This window comes from Tachypleus tridentatus, chromosome 13 (genome assembly GCF_004210375.1).
Source record: "Tachypleus tridentatus isolate NWPU-2018 chromosome 13, ASM421037v1, whole genome shotgun sequence".
NCBI lineage: Eukaryota > Metazoa > Arthropoda > Merostomata > Xiphosura > Limulidae > Tachypleus > Tachypleus tridentatus.
In genome coordinates, this window is record NC_134837.1 from 251,520,896 (window position 1) to 251,537,327 (window position 16,432).

Below are 16,432 nucleotides of genomic sequence, written 5' to 3' on the forward strand. Positions count from 1 at the left end.
TTCTTTCTTACACTGTTTCTAGTTTTATTCAGAGTTTTAGATTATAACTTATTTCAGATATGATGTTAGAAGTGAGTATTCAATTAAAATGAAGGGCTAAAGTGGCTTCGTGCTGTAAACACACCATCTTTTAATTCAAATGTTAACCAATATCTCAATTTCCTGATATGGTATTGTAAATTGTATTTAGAACACTTGTATAAATATGATTACACACACACACACACATACATATTTATATAAATCCTAACTTAACTGAGATTTGAACCTAAGACTTTTACAACAGAGTAAGGTATTGTAATCACCAAGACATTTTGACATCCATTCTTTGAAACCTAATGTTAACAACTAATAATTTAAAATATCATGGTATTTATGTTTTTTAAACATTTAAAATGCTTCCTCTAAACATGATCACATTTTTTAAATATTAAACAAATCCTAACTATATTGGTATTTGAATGCAAGACTTTCACTAGAGGTTCAGGCATTCTAACCACTGAAGTATTTTGAGCATTACATACAAAGAATGGCTTTTTCATAGCCTTCAATCTTATTTGTTTACAGTTATGGACTAAAAAATCAGACACTTGTCACACTCATCTGTCACATCCTATCTTTGTAAAATTGTCACTCATTCTCACTGTTCTTTTATACTATATTACTTACAAACAACAGAAAGGTATAGAATTATATTACATTGTTTCCAGTACAAAAAATGTCTATTTTGTCTTCAGTTTGGTAGTTTCTCTCCCAGTGTTTAGAAAAAGAAATTTGGGAATTAATTTAACTCTCATGTCAGTTGAATCATGATAATTGCACGGCCTCTCTTGTTTTATGCAATCATGATGTTAGAAAACACATAGATTCAAGATATCTTGACAGAAATGAATAAAAGCCCTATAACCCTAACCTGAGTGCTTTCAAAAGGTGAACCTTTATTCTTCATGGACAGGGTGAGAATGCTTTTTGCATGTTACTATTCTGTATTCTTAGGTGCATTATTTAAGTAAATAAAAATCATTTAGTGTACTATTACCATTAGTACAAAAAGCAAAGTTAAATTCCATCAGCAACTGACAGTTAAAAAAAAAATAGAGGTCAAAGTTCTATATTTCATATTTTTAATATGTATTTTTACTGTAAATGTAACTAATACATGCAAGAATTAAAAGCATTATGTTAGATGATGAAAAAAATCATAACTTTTTTTTCATAGGTAACATGAGCTACTCATTCACCGACTTACAACTTGTATAGCAGGATTATTAGTTAGGCATGGTCCACAGGGCAGTGTCTTAAGACAATAAAATTTAATATAACCGGATACATACCATTACAAGCTTTAAAGTACTTAGAATAAACAATTGTGGTTTCCTGTTGTAACGTACAGTCATTCTACAATGAAAAATAATAATTTAGATACATTTCTTTCTTTTTTTTTAATAGTGGTTATAAGGTGGTCAAATCAACAAAGTCCATGTAGAGTTAAGGTTAAGAAAGTAATACAAGATACAAAGTTTTAATGAAAAAATAATTTGATATTTATTTATGAAGTTTTAGAGATTATGCAAATGAAATTTGAAATTTTCAGATGAAGAAAAGTATAGGTCACAGGTTAGACCACATTTGGAATACTGTGTTCAGTCTTGAACTTATTATCTTAGGAAGAACATTGAACTGCTAGAAAGGTTCACAAAATGGTTACTAGAATGGCACCTGGAATGGAGGTGTTGTCATACAAGGAAAGATTGTAATTATTCAAATTGTTTTCTCAAAAAAAAAAAAAAAAGATAGAGGAGATATGACCAAAGTGTTTAAGATTATAAATGAAAATGACAGTATTGATGTTTTTTTTGCTCATACGTAGTGAGACAGTAAGACTAAGGACAAAATTTAGAAGTCATCTTCAGCTAAGACATTTATATTTTTCTATGAGGGTGGTTGGTTTTAGAATGAATTGCCTTCAGATGTTATGGAGGAAGTAAACTGAAGAGAGTTTACGATAAAGCTTGATAAGAATATAAATTGTGATGGATAGCTTTAAAAGGATGGAAGAGCCAAAATGAAAATCACTTTGCATTCAATGCAGTCAAAACTCACTCTATATATTTTCAAACAAATCTTCAGTAAAAACAATTAAAATATCCAATATTATGAAAACCCACATGCATAATTGGATTTAACTCCAAAGGAAATGCAAACTTGCATAACATGAAGAGGAATATCCAAAATCACTTGATAAAGTGAACAACCACTTCAAGAGGATAAAAGAAGATAATGAACCTCTGGATATATCTATATTATTATGCTAGAAATCACAGAAACAGGCAGGTATGGATGCATTAAAGAAGAACAAGGAACTCAAGAGAGAGTCCCCAAGAGAAACAAACCTACTTATGCAGGAAACAAAATAAACATGACAGCCTTGGCATCTCTAAAACATAAAGTGGGCTGTCATATACCTACCTGGTGTACTGTAAGAAGGTTGAGAACACTGATATGGAGAATAGACTTGTCTTTCACTCAAGTACCCTGGAACTCCTAACCTTGAAGATAAGCTCTCCATCCCTGAAGAGACGCATACGTGAACAGATGGAACTTGGAATGAGGGGGTGGAATGGGCACCCCAATAATCCAATCACCACTTGCATTTGACAATGTTCTTTCTGATTAATGAGACAAAATGATCCACAGGATTGGAATGTATGATTCATCAGTCACGCAGTGACCATTGAAGGGATTTCATACGTTCATCCCAAAGGAATGAGAGGTTCAAGGAAGAACCACCTGCACACTGGGAAAAGATGAAAGAAGTAAAAACCCGATGGCTTTTTCAATGCTTGAATCCTGAAAAGGGTTGGTTAAGTGCAACTTGAGTATTAAAAAAACACATCCAAATAGATTAAATATTGCATCAGTTACAAAACAATTTCTCCAGTCTGATTTGAAAGCCCATTTTTGTCGTTTCTGAAAAATCCAAGCATTGATCTGTTAATTTACAGGATGGAGCAAAAAGAAGCCAGTCATCCATATAATGATCTGTCTACAAGCCTAAGAAATGCAGTTGAAGATAAGAAACTCAAACAACTCTACAGATGCTGATGCAAAACAAAAAGTAAAAACCCAGAACTGTAGCACCTGACCCTTGTACACAAACCTGAGACATCATCTGGAGGATTTTGCTATGGGAATAAGCATTGGTAACATCAAACCTGGTCATCCAAAGCCCTGGTGTATAGTGCTATTGTACATTGAAAAAATATTACATAATGTAGGGAGGAGAACCTAAAAATTGGTTAAGACATATCGATGATTCTCTCTTTCTCTCAACATTGGGTCTGTCTATATGACTTACAATGTGACCTCCTTGTACTCATTTAAAGTCCATTTAGATTTAATACTTGTAACTTTCAGTATAGTGTGTATATCTTCACAAAATATGGCAGCATTTCACTTGATATTATAAGCCTTTAACATATAAAAAACATTTTTAGTACAGTATTTCTAATAAAATAAAATAAAGATTTGCTCAAAAATGTATTATTTGTTTTGAATAATCTGTGTGCAAGGTAATTTTCATGTTAAAACTAAAAATACTTATCTCAAACTTCCTTTCTGTAATCCATAAAACCTCCTAAATACATTTCAAATTTTATTTTCATAAAACATGATAATTTTCTCTAACTCAGAAAGGCAACGGTAAATTTAAATGACCTCATAACTACCACAAAAATTGAAATAAATCATAATTTTTTTCTTTATATACCTACTTCATACTGTAATATACAACCACATTCATTTATCCTAATTGGCTCTAAGTTGGTAACAATATACAGCTATTTACATTTAAATTTTATTGTTTTATTAATCTTTGAACTGTGACTACCTGCTGTTCCCATACTTATAAGTTGTAAATCACTCAGGGAACATGCAGCTCATGTTATGCTACTGATTTAAATTAACCACAACCTACTACAACTAGTACAAGAAAGTTGCATGTGCCTCATGAAACATTTTTATTTTATTATTCTTTATTTCATATAATCTAATTTAAACCAACCTAAAAATATACTGATATTAACATTTTAATTACTTTTATAACTATACAGAAAAAATAAACATGAAAAACAAACAAAATATTTATATCTTCTTTTTTTCTTGCTTTTGGTTATGAAAGAAAGTTAACCCTAATTTTTTATACTACTCATAGCATTGCAATTTTTATTTAATTAAATAATGCATTAGACAATCTAAACTAATAACATGTGAAAAGTAAACAAATTCCTTTATCTGTCTAAAATTTTCTGGCTTCCTAACTCATCAAAAATTCATCCAAGCTTCATTAACTTCATTGTGGAAACGTTGTTGATACTCTGAGTGAAATTGAAGTTTAACCATTCAGAACATAACGGTATACAACATGTCATTTGAAAGATAGAAACCTTACATTTCTATTGGTTACAGGCAATATATATTTAAATGCAAGAGTGAGCTATTAACAATATATGAAAAAGTTTGTTTTGCTTGTTTTTTGAATTTCACACAAAGCTACACAAGGGCTATCTATGCTAGCTGTCCCTAATTTAGCAGTGTAAGACTAGAGGGAAGGCAGCTAGTCATCACCATCCACTGCCAACTCTTGGGCTATTCTTTTACCAATGAATAATGGGATTGACTATCACATTATAATTCCCCGACAGCTAAAAGGGCAAGCATGTTTGGTGCAACCGGGATTCGAACCTGCGACTCTCGGATTATGAGTCAAATGCCCTAAAGCACCTGGCCATGCCAGGCAGATATATGAAAGAGAGGATGTGACAAGTTGGTGTGGCATGAGGAGTCTGATTTTCTATTCAATAGTTCTGTAACCAAAGTTGAAAAATATAATAAATGTGGATTATCTGAGCAATGATGATTTTATAGAAAGTAATTTACATTTAAAACTTTTTTTTTCAGTAAAACACAAGTTACATGTTTTTTCTAACCTAACACACAACAGCAATGGTAAAATTGGCCAATCTCATAACCACTAAACATAAATCAAAATAAATTTATATTACCTTTTTTTTTCTATAATGACTTCAAATAAAGATAATACTCTATAAAAAATACCTCATGTATCACACTAGAAGAAATTCAGGATTTTTTTCAAACACTTCTTCATAGAATTAAGAACTTAAAACTTATATACTATTAAAATATGGATTGTTTACTAAGATTTTATGCTGTACTAATTGGTATAGCATAAACAAAAAGTAGTTTAATAAACTTTTGAGTGCAAGATGCTAAAACGTTGTGTCATGCACTGTAAAAAATAGCCAGGTGGATTGGATTAAACACCAATCTCCTGTCTTCTTGGATATCACAAATAAATGGGAATACAATGGTGCAGGAGTGGCACTGACCTTCTCTACTGCATTTTGAACTAATAACTCTCTTATGGCCTGAGAAAGGAGCTCCACTTGCCATGGATTTGTTGGAGGTGAAAAGGAAACAGGCCAAGCAGACAATAGAAGAGGCAACTTATATCAAATGACCAACCACAAAGCCAGAACATGGAATACCCAAGGATGAAAGAAAATGAAAATTCTGTATTTAGTTTTTAAAGGAAAATGAACTTCCCAACTGGGGTGTTCAGGGATATTTATATCCCCCTTCACCCCGTTCGCGATAGAATTTTAATGCTATAAGAGATTGTATTTAATTTCTCCAGATGTTGTAGTATATTGGATGTTTATGAAGTTGACATATTGAAAGTAGTTTCAGAGAAAAGCAACGAAAAGGCTGGTCGAATGAAGGCAGCAGAGAACAAAATGTGGAACACTTCACGATTTTGCGTGACATCCTTGCGCAGGGGCCATGCTAATCTTCTCTGTATACCCAAGGATCCCTGATAAAAAAACTCCAGATGTCCAGAAAATGATGTAATCATGCTCCCACTACTCCTCTGTCCTACAGAGTCAATAACACAGTTTGTGTCCATCCTCAAGCCAAAGATCCTTCAGAATACAGATAGACCCTACTGTAGGAATCAACAGACCTGGGAACCAAAGGAGGGGGGTCAGAAAACACAACAGACCAATATTCCAAAATCAGCACCAGAAAAACGAGAGGCCAGTGATGATAGAGAAGAATGCAAACTTACAATTCTAACGTCTTTGGAACTCTAGCAAATAACATGGGATGGAGAAAAGGAACTTCCTGTAACTCCCTGAATACAAAAAAAAGTAAATGAACCCTTTCTAACAAAGTATCTCTAGCCAATAAAACCTAACTACAAACCAGCCAGGAAACCAAAGAAGTAACAGAAGAAGACAATCAGACTGAGGTAGACATCAGCAAAATCCACAACTCATCCTCACATAATAATAAGCTTCAGACAAAAGTTGTATTGAAGATAAATACCTCAGGACAGTCATGAAAGCATGATGAATCTGAGCAAACAGTGATCTGGTTAAAGTGTTCACAGGTTCCAATCTAAATTCCCACATATCCAAAACGGAGTTGTGAAACTAGGTGACAAATCTGCCACCATGAAAATAAATATCAGGAGAAGGATGAAAACCAAGCAGTCACTTGCCATCCTTTCTGCTAACAAGGAAGGAGTAAAATCAAATGCAATAGTTGTTCCCAGGTTATTTGCAAAAACCACCTCAGAACTACATAGACACACATCCTTGGCCCACATGAATGTCTCCATCTCACAATGACTCATCCCTGGCCGTTGCCAAACATCAGATAGCAAGGGTGGAAGAAAAAAAAGATCTGATTGAATTCTCTAGTAGGAACATTAGCTTGGAAATTCATACCCATTGGTAAGTTGTTTTTTGTTACATAGTGTACAAATGTAAATTAAAATATAAACACAAAAATGCAAATCACATTCAAATTCACAATGAAAATAATAAATAATCACAATAATCCTGCTGATAGAAACCTATGCCAAATGCTTTGTCAAAAAAATATAATTTCAGTATTCAGATAAAGTACTGATATACAATACCTGGATAGAGGGGTGCATAAATTTTAAAGCTGAATGAAAATTTATTACATTTTACATTAATTTGGCATGTTTAGAAATAAAATAGAATGAAGAGAGTCAACAAATACAAAAGTTTTATAGTATGATACCATCATATTTCTTAGTACTGTTACTATTCTCTGGTAAAGAAATTACTTAAAACTATAAACTCAGTTTACAAATATCCAGCATCTGCTTGTGACATAGTAAGCCAAATATTACTATAAAGGTTATCATATCATAATTAATGTGTTTGTGCAAGTGTGGATTACATAATATATACTTTAAACATTAAGTTACAATAAAGATTTATCTACTTACATCAAAGAGACTGTCTGCTCACATCACACAAATAACAAGAAACCAAAACATCAAAATGTATTCTTTACACCCATAAACTTGGACACATCATTGAAAAGTTTCAAATACCTCAAACCAACATAACTTATTACATCATTAGAAAAGCCATTTTAAATATTTATAATCAAAAAGACAATTCTGCCACAGAGTAAGTTTAGATACAACTTCCAACCTCTTCATTCCATAATTGACAGAAACCACCCAGAGGAAAACTGCCTTAACACTTACAAAAATTTTGAACTGAATTAAGTTACTTGCAATTCTTCTAGTTTCTACAGAAAACAAGTTCAAACCATTAACTCTTTGTTGTTGTTTTTTTGTAGTCTGTCTCTCAACTCCAATTAACATGCTGACAACCTTCCTATGTTAATAAAACAAACATAACATGGAGGAAAAAAGATGTTGTTAGGTCCATCTGGGCTTTCATTACACACAAACTCTTAAACAGGCTAACCATTTGTTGCACAATAACATCATCAACCTTACATTCCTGACGTCACTTTGTATCACACACTTTCGTCTTTTATGATTCATCACACTACAAGGTTCTTTACGATACAGAACATTTTTGTTCTATTAATAATTTTCTTGAGTAATGAGATAGCAGTGAGGTATTTATTGACCTAACTATGACATAGTACATTATCGCTACAAGCATTTGTCCAGAGCAAAATGTACATGTGAAAATATATAAATTTTTGTAGTGCAAGAATGAATATAGCTTATCACAGGATATGTATTATCCATACTATATTATTTTACATGAGCATGCATTTGTCTTTGTGGCTTAGTGAGATTTAGGCAAATACATCCATATAAATCTTCATTATACAGTTAGCATGCCTTATTCAGTAGTCATTTTAACATCAAAATATCACCTTTTCACCATAAGTAATACTGCACTTTTAACATCCAATTTGAGTTCTCACACCCCATAAACCTTGGTCTAGACATCAAAATTGCAACTGTTTTGCTTTCAAAAGTTACAATACTGCCATTTTGATGCTTTGGCAGAGACCTTAAGAACAATCTCTAAACCTTAAAAATGCAAAGTTTGGTAATTAGCACCCTTTAATTATCCTTTTGAGTGTGTAATTAAATTTTGGGTGGGTTCTTAAAAAATTTCAGTTACCCACTAACAAATAAAATGCAGAATTTTATCTTTTTTTAATAATTTTCAAAATCAAAATTCATTACTTGTACTTTTGCTCAGCAGTAAATTCGAGAACGACTGAGTATCCTGACTGTCACACTATAAGGAAATGTTTTGCTGACACTGTGGAGTTAATCCACTTGTCACTCCAAATAGCTATAAATATCAAGTTGGATTACAGTATCCAAATGGTTAAATAAAAACCATTTTTTTACCATCAAGAAACATTAAACATATACCAAAATAACATTAAACCTTCTTCTACCTGACCATACACCCAATTCTCACATCGTCTCACAAAGCAACCTTTGCTTGAACTGTATTCAATTATTTTCTTACTTCCTTCTGTTCCCAATTACTATTTTCATCTTCTAATAAACCAACCTTCCACAAAGGTATCTCCATCTTATCCTACAGTAGGAAAGCTAGGAGTGTAGCACTTTTTCTAAGCCTTATGAACATAACAATCAGGCCCACATTTTCACACATAATCCACTCACAGCTTCTACTTTACTTATAAAGTCCACCCAATTACACATGAACTACCTCCAACCATACTAAGACTTGTCTAGTCGTTACTATAAAAAAATGAACTGCTGCTCATAATTACTGATTTCTGATGAAGGCCTCTGCAACTAGTAGATAAAGCCTAGAATGTGCACATCTACATAAAAATGACACACTTGTTCCCCTCAAACAAACAAAAATCACATTGTTAAACTACTTGAAAACTGGTACATTCAGGGCATATATTACAGTTTTTCTCACTTATGAGAGCTGTTAAAACTTTGAAATGGAACAACATTTTCTGCAAATTTAGAAGAATGGAAGCCTAGTTGTCAAAGCTAAAAAAATAAAGATATTAAGGTTTAAGCAAAAAAATGTTAACACATTTTATCCTTCTGGTTTATAAAAATTAATAAATAAATATTAGATTATAGCTCAAGGTTCATAATAATATTAGTGAAAACAATAAACTGAACTTTGAACTTTAAACACTTATACATTGTATCTGAAATGGAAAAAAAAATGATTTAAACAAATGAGGTAACAATAAAACAATTATATTGAAAAAATTAAAGTTTCACCTTTCTTGACAACAGACTCACAGAAGTCAATTATTACATACCACTTATCTAATTTAGGTGCCTAATAATATGCAAGGGAATCCTCAATAGCTCTAGCAGTTATAATTATTTTAGGCAAGATTAGAGTAAATTAACCTATGAGACTTTGGGCAAGGTCAAACACATCAGTCAAAAGGGTTTGAACTCCTGAGCCCAAAACTGTAATTAGTTCTCAAATTGGTACAAGATGACAGAACTACAAACTAAAAGTTTGACTTGAAAAACAAAGAAACTTAAAATCATTCTATGAGCCACTCATCTGTAGCTAAAAATGAACTTATTAAAATTTAATTTAAACAAATCCTTTAAGTAAAAGCAAAATGAAATTAAAAACATTTAAAAATTTAATCTCTCCTTTTAGAACAGATACAACATTTTCAAAACCTGGATTTCTTAACTCTTTAGTAAAAAAAAAGTGTAGTAATTAAGCAGCGAATCAAAAAATCAGTTTCCATGGTAACTACAAGTGAAAACCTCAAATTTGAGCATTCAAAGTATTTGTACATATTCCTAGAGAATTTCATACACAAAGGTAGGTGTAAATTGTCCCAAAAAATAAATTTACACACTAAAATTTTCCTTTAAATGTTTTGATCTTGTTAACTGGCACCTGAAGAGTTCAACTTGAGTTCTCAAGTGAAAAGAATTAAGGAAACAGAATAAAAAAATGACTAAAATTCACATCTTAATATCACAGTTACATCAACAATAGGTTTGAACATAAAATTAACTCAACATTAAGACTCATACCTAGTTTACTGATCTTAACAACCATATCATAGCAAACAGTTATGACAATTACTGATGACCCATTCCTTTGCTATAAAACATAATACCTTTCAACAATCATATACAACATGGCTGGGCATTAATAAAATACATTAGAAGACATCCAAATACCAGAATCCATATTTTGGTATTCCACAACATTGCCATTACCAAAGGACACCAATATAAACAAAGCTGCATAACATTATACCAGTTTGACAACTCCAAGCTACATCTTTGACAATAACATTAAATACCTGGCATACAATACAATACTTATAAACTATTATCACTCACCCTTTACACCCTGAGTTCACATCACAAGATTGACTGATTTCCAACATAACAGAACTATGAATGTAAACATCACTTAACGTAATGCCACAATCACGCCTGCATGCTATTTATTCTAATACTATAACCTTACTCTGCACTTCAGTAAATTCAAGGCATACCAGATAAAATGCAATTTCAAATTACCCATTCTTACATACTAAAACCTCCATCTGATGGGATGACATATAGCTGTATCAATTTACATGACTGGCCGTGTTCAACAACCAAAAGGGTAAGTACAAACTTCACATCATTGTTATTATTATTATGTATAATAATAAACAACAGTAGTAATTAAGCTCTTATTGATGTTTAAATATATGTTAGATGTTTTAATAACATAGATAAGTGATAAATTTTTAATGTAAGTGAACAGGATGAATGAAAACTCATTGAATGGTAACATGTAAACATTCATACACTCTCAGTGATGTCGAGAAAACCCACTTGTAGAGAAATATATATGCAAAAAACATCTAACACTGCCCTCTACATTCCGACACTCAGTTACACAACCCCTTCCAAACATGTGGTCAGCTTCTGGTCAGTTACCTCTTTCTTTCTTTGTGAACCTGATGATGACCAAAGAAGGTCGAAACATTGTTCGCTCTTCTACGTAAAATATTTTCTCAACCCAAACGAGCCGTTTTTTGCATATATATTCATACACTCTATTTGCATGATCTGATTCCTCACAAATGATTTGGTAAAAATAAGAAATATGATTAAAACAACAAAACATATTTGGAAGAAATACTATATACATAAACACAATACCTGTTATTGAACATTTTAAATGACATCACATAAACCACCATCCATACCACATATAAATAATACTTGGCATAATACTGTACATCAGATAGTTTGATGTCTTCCAGTACAACTGAAGCTATACTCTCTCATTTCACCATTTTTTTTTTACTAAAATAAGTGTCCTAATATTTGTTCACATTTCTTGCCATTAATAAATAACAGCTTATAGTAATTTTAAAAAGTATCATAACAATACAAAAATAAAATCTTATGTCAGATAATGCTATAGAACGAGGAGAAAATATGAATAACGACTTCAGTAATATACATCACTAAAATAAATATTACACAATGTATTATAATAAATAAATAAAAAAGTTAGATACTTTTGTTTTTTTAATATATATATAAAAATCTTGCTGATACTAAACAATTGTAAAACCAAACTAAAATACATCCCTTAAAAATAATATATGCCAAAAATTAACAAAATCAAGAGTTCAAAAGCTATACAATTAACCATTAACAACCACAACTAATAAATATCTTTATTATAAAGGTCTACATGGAAACAAAGATTTAACAATAACCAATCAATCCCTATAAAACAAAAAACATCCCAAATGTCAACAATTATTGCTGAAGAAACAAATATGTTCTTATGTAAAAACTATTAAAGAAAACATAAACTTCAAGTAACGAACAGCTAAATAAGGTATTTCCAAGTATCTGACACACAATAAATTTCATGTTATGACAACAGAAACATAACGCCCTAACAATTTAAAAAATAAATGGTTAAGATGTCAAAATGGAAATCTTACCCTCTGCTATATGACTCACACACACAAAATTAATGCTCTTCTCACAGATACATTTCCTCATTACCACACCCAAATACCTAACTTTACACTTCTTTATACTAACACTAATTTTCTACCTAACCTACTCAATAGCATTAACACTGTCAGTTCTCTTGAGTATAATAATACACAATCTCAATATACTTTAGTATACACAAAACAACTTGCATAAAACACCACTATAATTTATGTTACTTGTGTGTTTGTAAATAAATACTCTAACTTGTTTAAGTTTCAAGTCTATAGAAAAGTATGGCAAACAATATTTGAACTTCAATTAGGCCTAGTATAATTACACAATTATAAAGCCTCGCAAAATTAATAACAATTGTGCTTAGCACCAATCGCTTTTACATCAACTATCACAACCACATCTAGGACTGTACTAATAACTTTGCATAAACGATATTTAGAGTATTAGTTATAACATCACTGACTTTAGTTAAATGATGTACCATTTAAGTTCGTTGAGTGGTCCGATTCTCACCATTAGTCATTACTAAAGTAAAGGTTATTAGACAATTACATTTACTGGACATAAACTCTAATACGTGCGTTTCAATTTGTTTTGATTTACAGTTCATATTTATTGTTTAAATGATCTCACCTTGACAACATAAAACTATAAGCTCTGTTTTGTTTACTTCTCCTGTAGTAGGATTAACCTTCTATCAAGCTCACAATCCATACTACTATGTGACGCTCACTGAACGATTACGAAGCAAAAGATACTTATAAGCTTCGTAACGAAAGCTTGCCAAATGTTAACTAACCATTCCCGAATGACTACACAGAACACTGTCACAGTACCTACACTCACTAAGCAGTTACGTACAGATTACAGTACACAGTTGATTTCACCTTGAGCTGATTCCAATAGGATATATAAAAACATTGAAGGCTATACGTAGCCTTCAATGATATAACAGCTTTTCATGTAACGTGAAAATTATAATGATAATCATTCACATTTTGAAATATAAACGACAAATTAGACTACCTCAAAAATTTTTCTTCTTCGCGTTAGTTTTAACCAACTTTGTAAATATGGCTTACAATCCCATGATTCCTCAGTATTTAGCCTCGAAGCAGACTGTATCTATTAAAAAAAAAAAAAAGAGCGCTCAGTGTTGGTAAACCTCAGAGGTTTCAGTACTACGAGTAAACTGTTACGTGTACAATTCACTACAATGTTGAAATGGAAGTTAACTTTTCAACGCGTATTGAACAATTAAACATAAGATTTGTATAACTTTCTTCGGAACAACACTATCCCAAAACAATGATTTCATAACAAGTGAGTAAATATTTCATTATACATTGGGAATAAGAAAAAACGATAATAAAACTCCAAGGATACTGAATATACTATTATTAACTTTTTTTATGAAACTTGAATTAGGTCCTTCTGCTTAATTTAACTGAAAAGTTCAGGTATGCTTTATATTTGAGGATGGTCGTGATACGGTGCGGTTACTCATACGCAATGATTGAGTAAAAGTTTCGTGTTTGTTTTAAAAGATCAAAACTGCTTTAGACTACGGGATTAAGTAAATATATGAAACATGATTTACGGACGACAACTAAGTTATCAATATTAGGGTTACCATAGTTTTAATTTTATAGCACTAATTTCTTTATTTAATATTGTAGAGTTTTAAAAAATAATAATGTGTAATAACAGCTATGTGGATATGCGAATATATATATATATATATCATTTGCTTCACATTTATGAATATGTGCGTGAATATTATACGTAAGCATAACACAGAACCAACGAGTTTTGATGGTAAAAATCAAATTTTAAACACGCAAACGAGATTTAAGTGTTGATTAACTACCTTTTGAAGCAAACTATAAATTGATCATTGATTACCACAATATGTTATTTTCAGGTAAGTTAATTTCTAAAAGGAGTAAAGTAGGTGAGTATGCTATATAACGAGAGGTTCGGCAATAAAAATATTCAAGAAATAACGAGTACTGAGTCTTTACCCATAAGCAAGTCCGGCATGGCCAGGTGGTTAAGGCACTCACCTCGTAATCCGAGGATCGCAGGTTCGAATTTCCGTCATACCAAACATACTCGTCCTTTCAGTTGTGGGGGCGTTATAATGATTTGGTCAATCCACTATTCGTTTGTAAAAGAGTAGCCCAAGAGTTAGCGGTGGGTGGTGATGACTAGCTCCCTTCCCTCTAGCCTTACACTGCTAAATTAAGGACGGCTAGTACAGATAGCCCTCGAGTAGCTTTGCGTGAAATTCAAAACAAACAAACTGATAAGCAGACGTAAGGGATACAAAGTGCGACATGCAACGGAAAACAATTTTTATTTTAACAAAACACAAATCAAAATCATGTGTACTTCATCTTATGGATGTTGGACTAGCGCCTTTAATGAAGTGATGAATCAATAAGTCTGGCTCTATGTTTTCAAGACTTTTTATCACGCAGACCGAATCACTAAAGATGATGTTCCAGACTGACATAACTTAAATAAATGGTTAACGTCAGACTTACCACAGCAAACAGCGCTAACCATATGATTGGCCAGTCCCATCCAAACATATGATGCAGAGGTGTAGGAAGGAACTGCAAAGTAAGGGTGTTTGGCTACACGAATTTTTACAATGAGAGATTGAAAAGTATAATGAGCCAATAAAAACACCTACCGTACTGCCGAAGGCCGCTCAATCTAGGGAGGTCTAATGCCCCAGAATATTCATATTACAATATAATTCACAATTGCTACATAAGTCAAATACATAAAAGTGGAGTTCTACACTGCCCACCAGCTCCGACGCCTCTAAGATAACTTGTAATATCGAGTAATCATCAAACATACCATTAGAGCACAAGGTACAGCTTTACAATTATACGCTTATGAGAGACAAGATGTTATCTACCAGAGGCGTATATTTTTTACACCCGATGGGGAGGGGATAATTTTTGCAACCACTTATGTGGACTGTTCAATTTGCAAATTGGTAATCTCTGATTACGCGAACGTGAAAGCAGTAAACATGCAGTCACAGAGTAATCTTGTTGCCACGATACTTGCATGTATACTTAGGCCTACTGACTGATACTTACGAACTAATGTTTAGATTGAAAAGCTTAGAAGCACGCCTATATTAAAAATGTGCATTTCGGCCACTGAAAAAGCATACATCTAGGCCTAATTATCTAATTCGTTTGGTAAGAACACAGGAATCACAAGAACAAACACACAAATTGTAGGCCTGTGATGCAATAAAACAATTCAACAGACCAAACTGTAGGAGTGGATGACTGTATGCGCCATACCCCCCACCTAAAATGAAAGGGTGTATACCCCATCCCCCCAGGATCTACGCCCCTGTTATCTACGAGGGGTGACAAAGAACAAAGAGCACTAGAACAAAGTCAATTCAATGATTTTTTATCAAAATTTCTACAAAAGTTGTACATACCTAAAACAAATAACAAAACTGAAACTTCCAACATTAAAATGTTTTTAGGGCAATGCCACATTAATATCCATTGCAATGAATCAAACCCTGGATTTTAGCGCTGTATGTCAACACTTATACCACTGCCCCATTGAAGAGATTCTACATTAAAATACGAAAGCAAAAAACGTATATAATAGTCTATGTACCACAGTTTTCTTTTATCCTCTCCTCTCTGTTTCAGACTTGATCCTCAAGTCGACATTAATTTTAAGTTTAAATCAAAATAACTTACAAACATCCATGGATCAAGCAGTATTTCTTACAACGTTCTTTAATCTCTATAAAGACTGACATATGACACAACTAACATAACCCTTTAACAAAGAATACAACACATAAAAAATATATTTAATAATGAAATAACATTGTTGTATCCCATAATTAAGAATTCCTAAAAAGTGTTAATAATAAAGCTTAAAACACACAACTTGATCCAAAGAATAGATATATATATGCGTGTGTGTAAAGCACAAAAATGTGTGTCTCTTTCTCCACTATCTAACTACTCCTGAGTCGTCTGGCCAGTCTCGACTAAATTTTGTGGGACG

At 32.3% G+C, this 16,432-nt stretch overlaps 1 protein-coding gene and 1 pseudogene across 4 annotated transcripts in view; both read right to left on the reverse strand.

The window, feature by feature from the left end:
- Nucleotides 1-14,603, reverse strand: part of LOC143240056 (uncharacterized) — a 65,088-nt gene extending 50,485 nt beyond the window's left edge. Inside the window, exon 1 of one of the 4 annotated variants that reach the window (XM_076481882.1) lies at nt 14,428-14,603. The gene's annotated coding sequence lies outside the window, so the exon portion shown is untranslated. Of the gene's footprint in view, nt 1-12,994; nt 13,460-14,385 lie in introns of those variants that run through there. The other 3 variants (XM_076481883.1, XM_076481880.1, XM_076481884.1) reach the window with 3 other exon arrangements.
- LOC143241163 (U6 spliceosomal RNA) lies at nt 5,813-5,883 on the reverse strand (annotated as a pseudogene).
- Nucleotides 14,604-16,432: the final 1,829 nt, after the last annotated feature.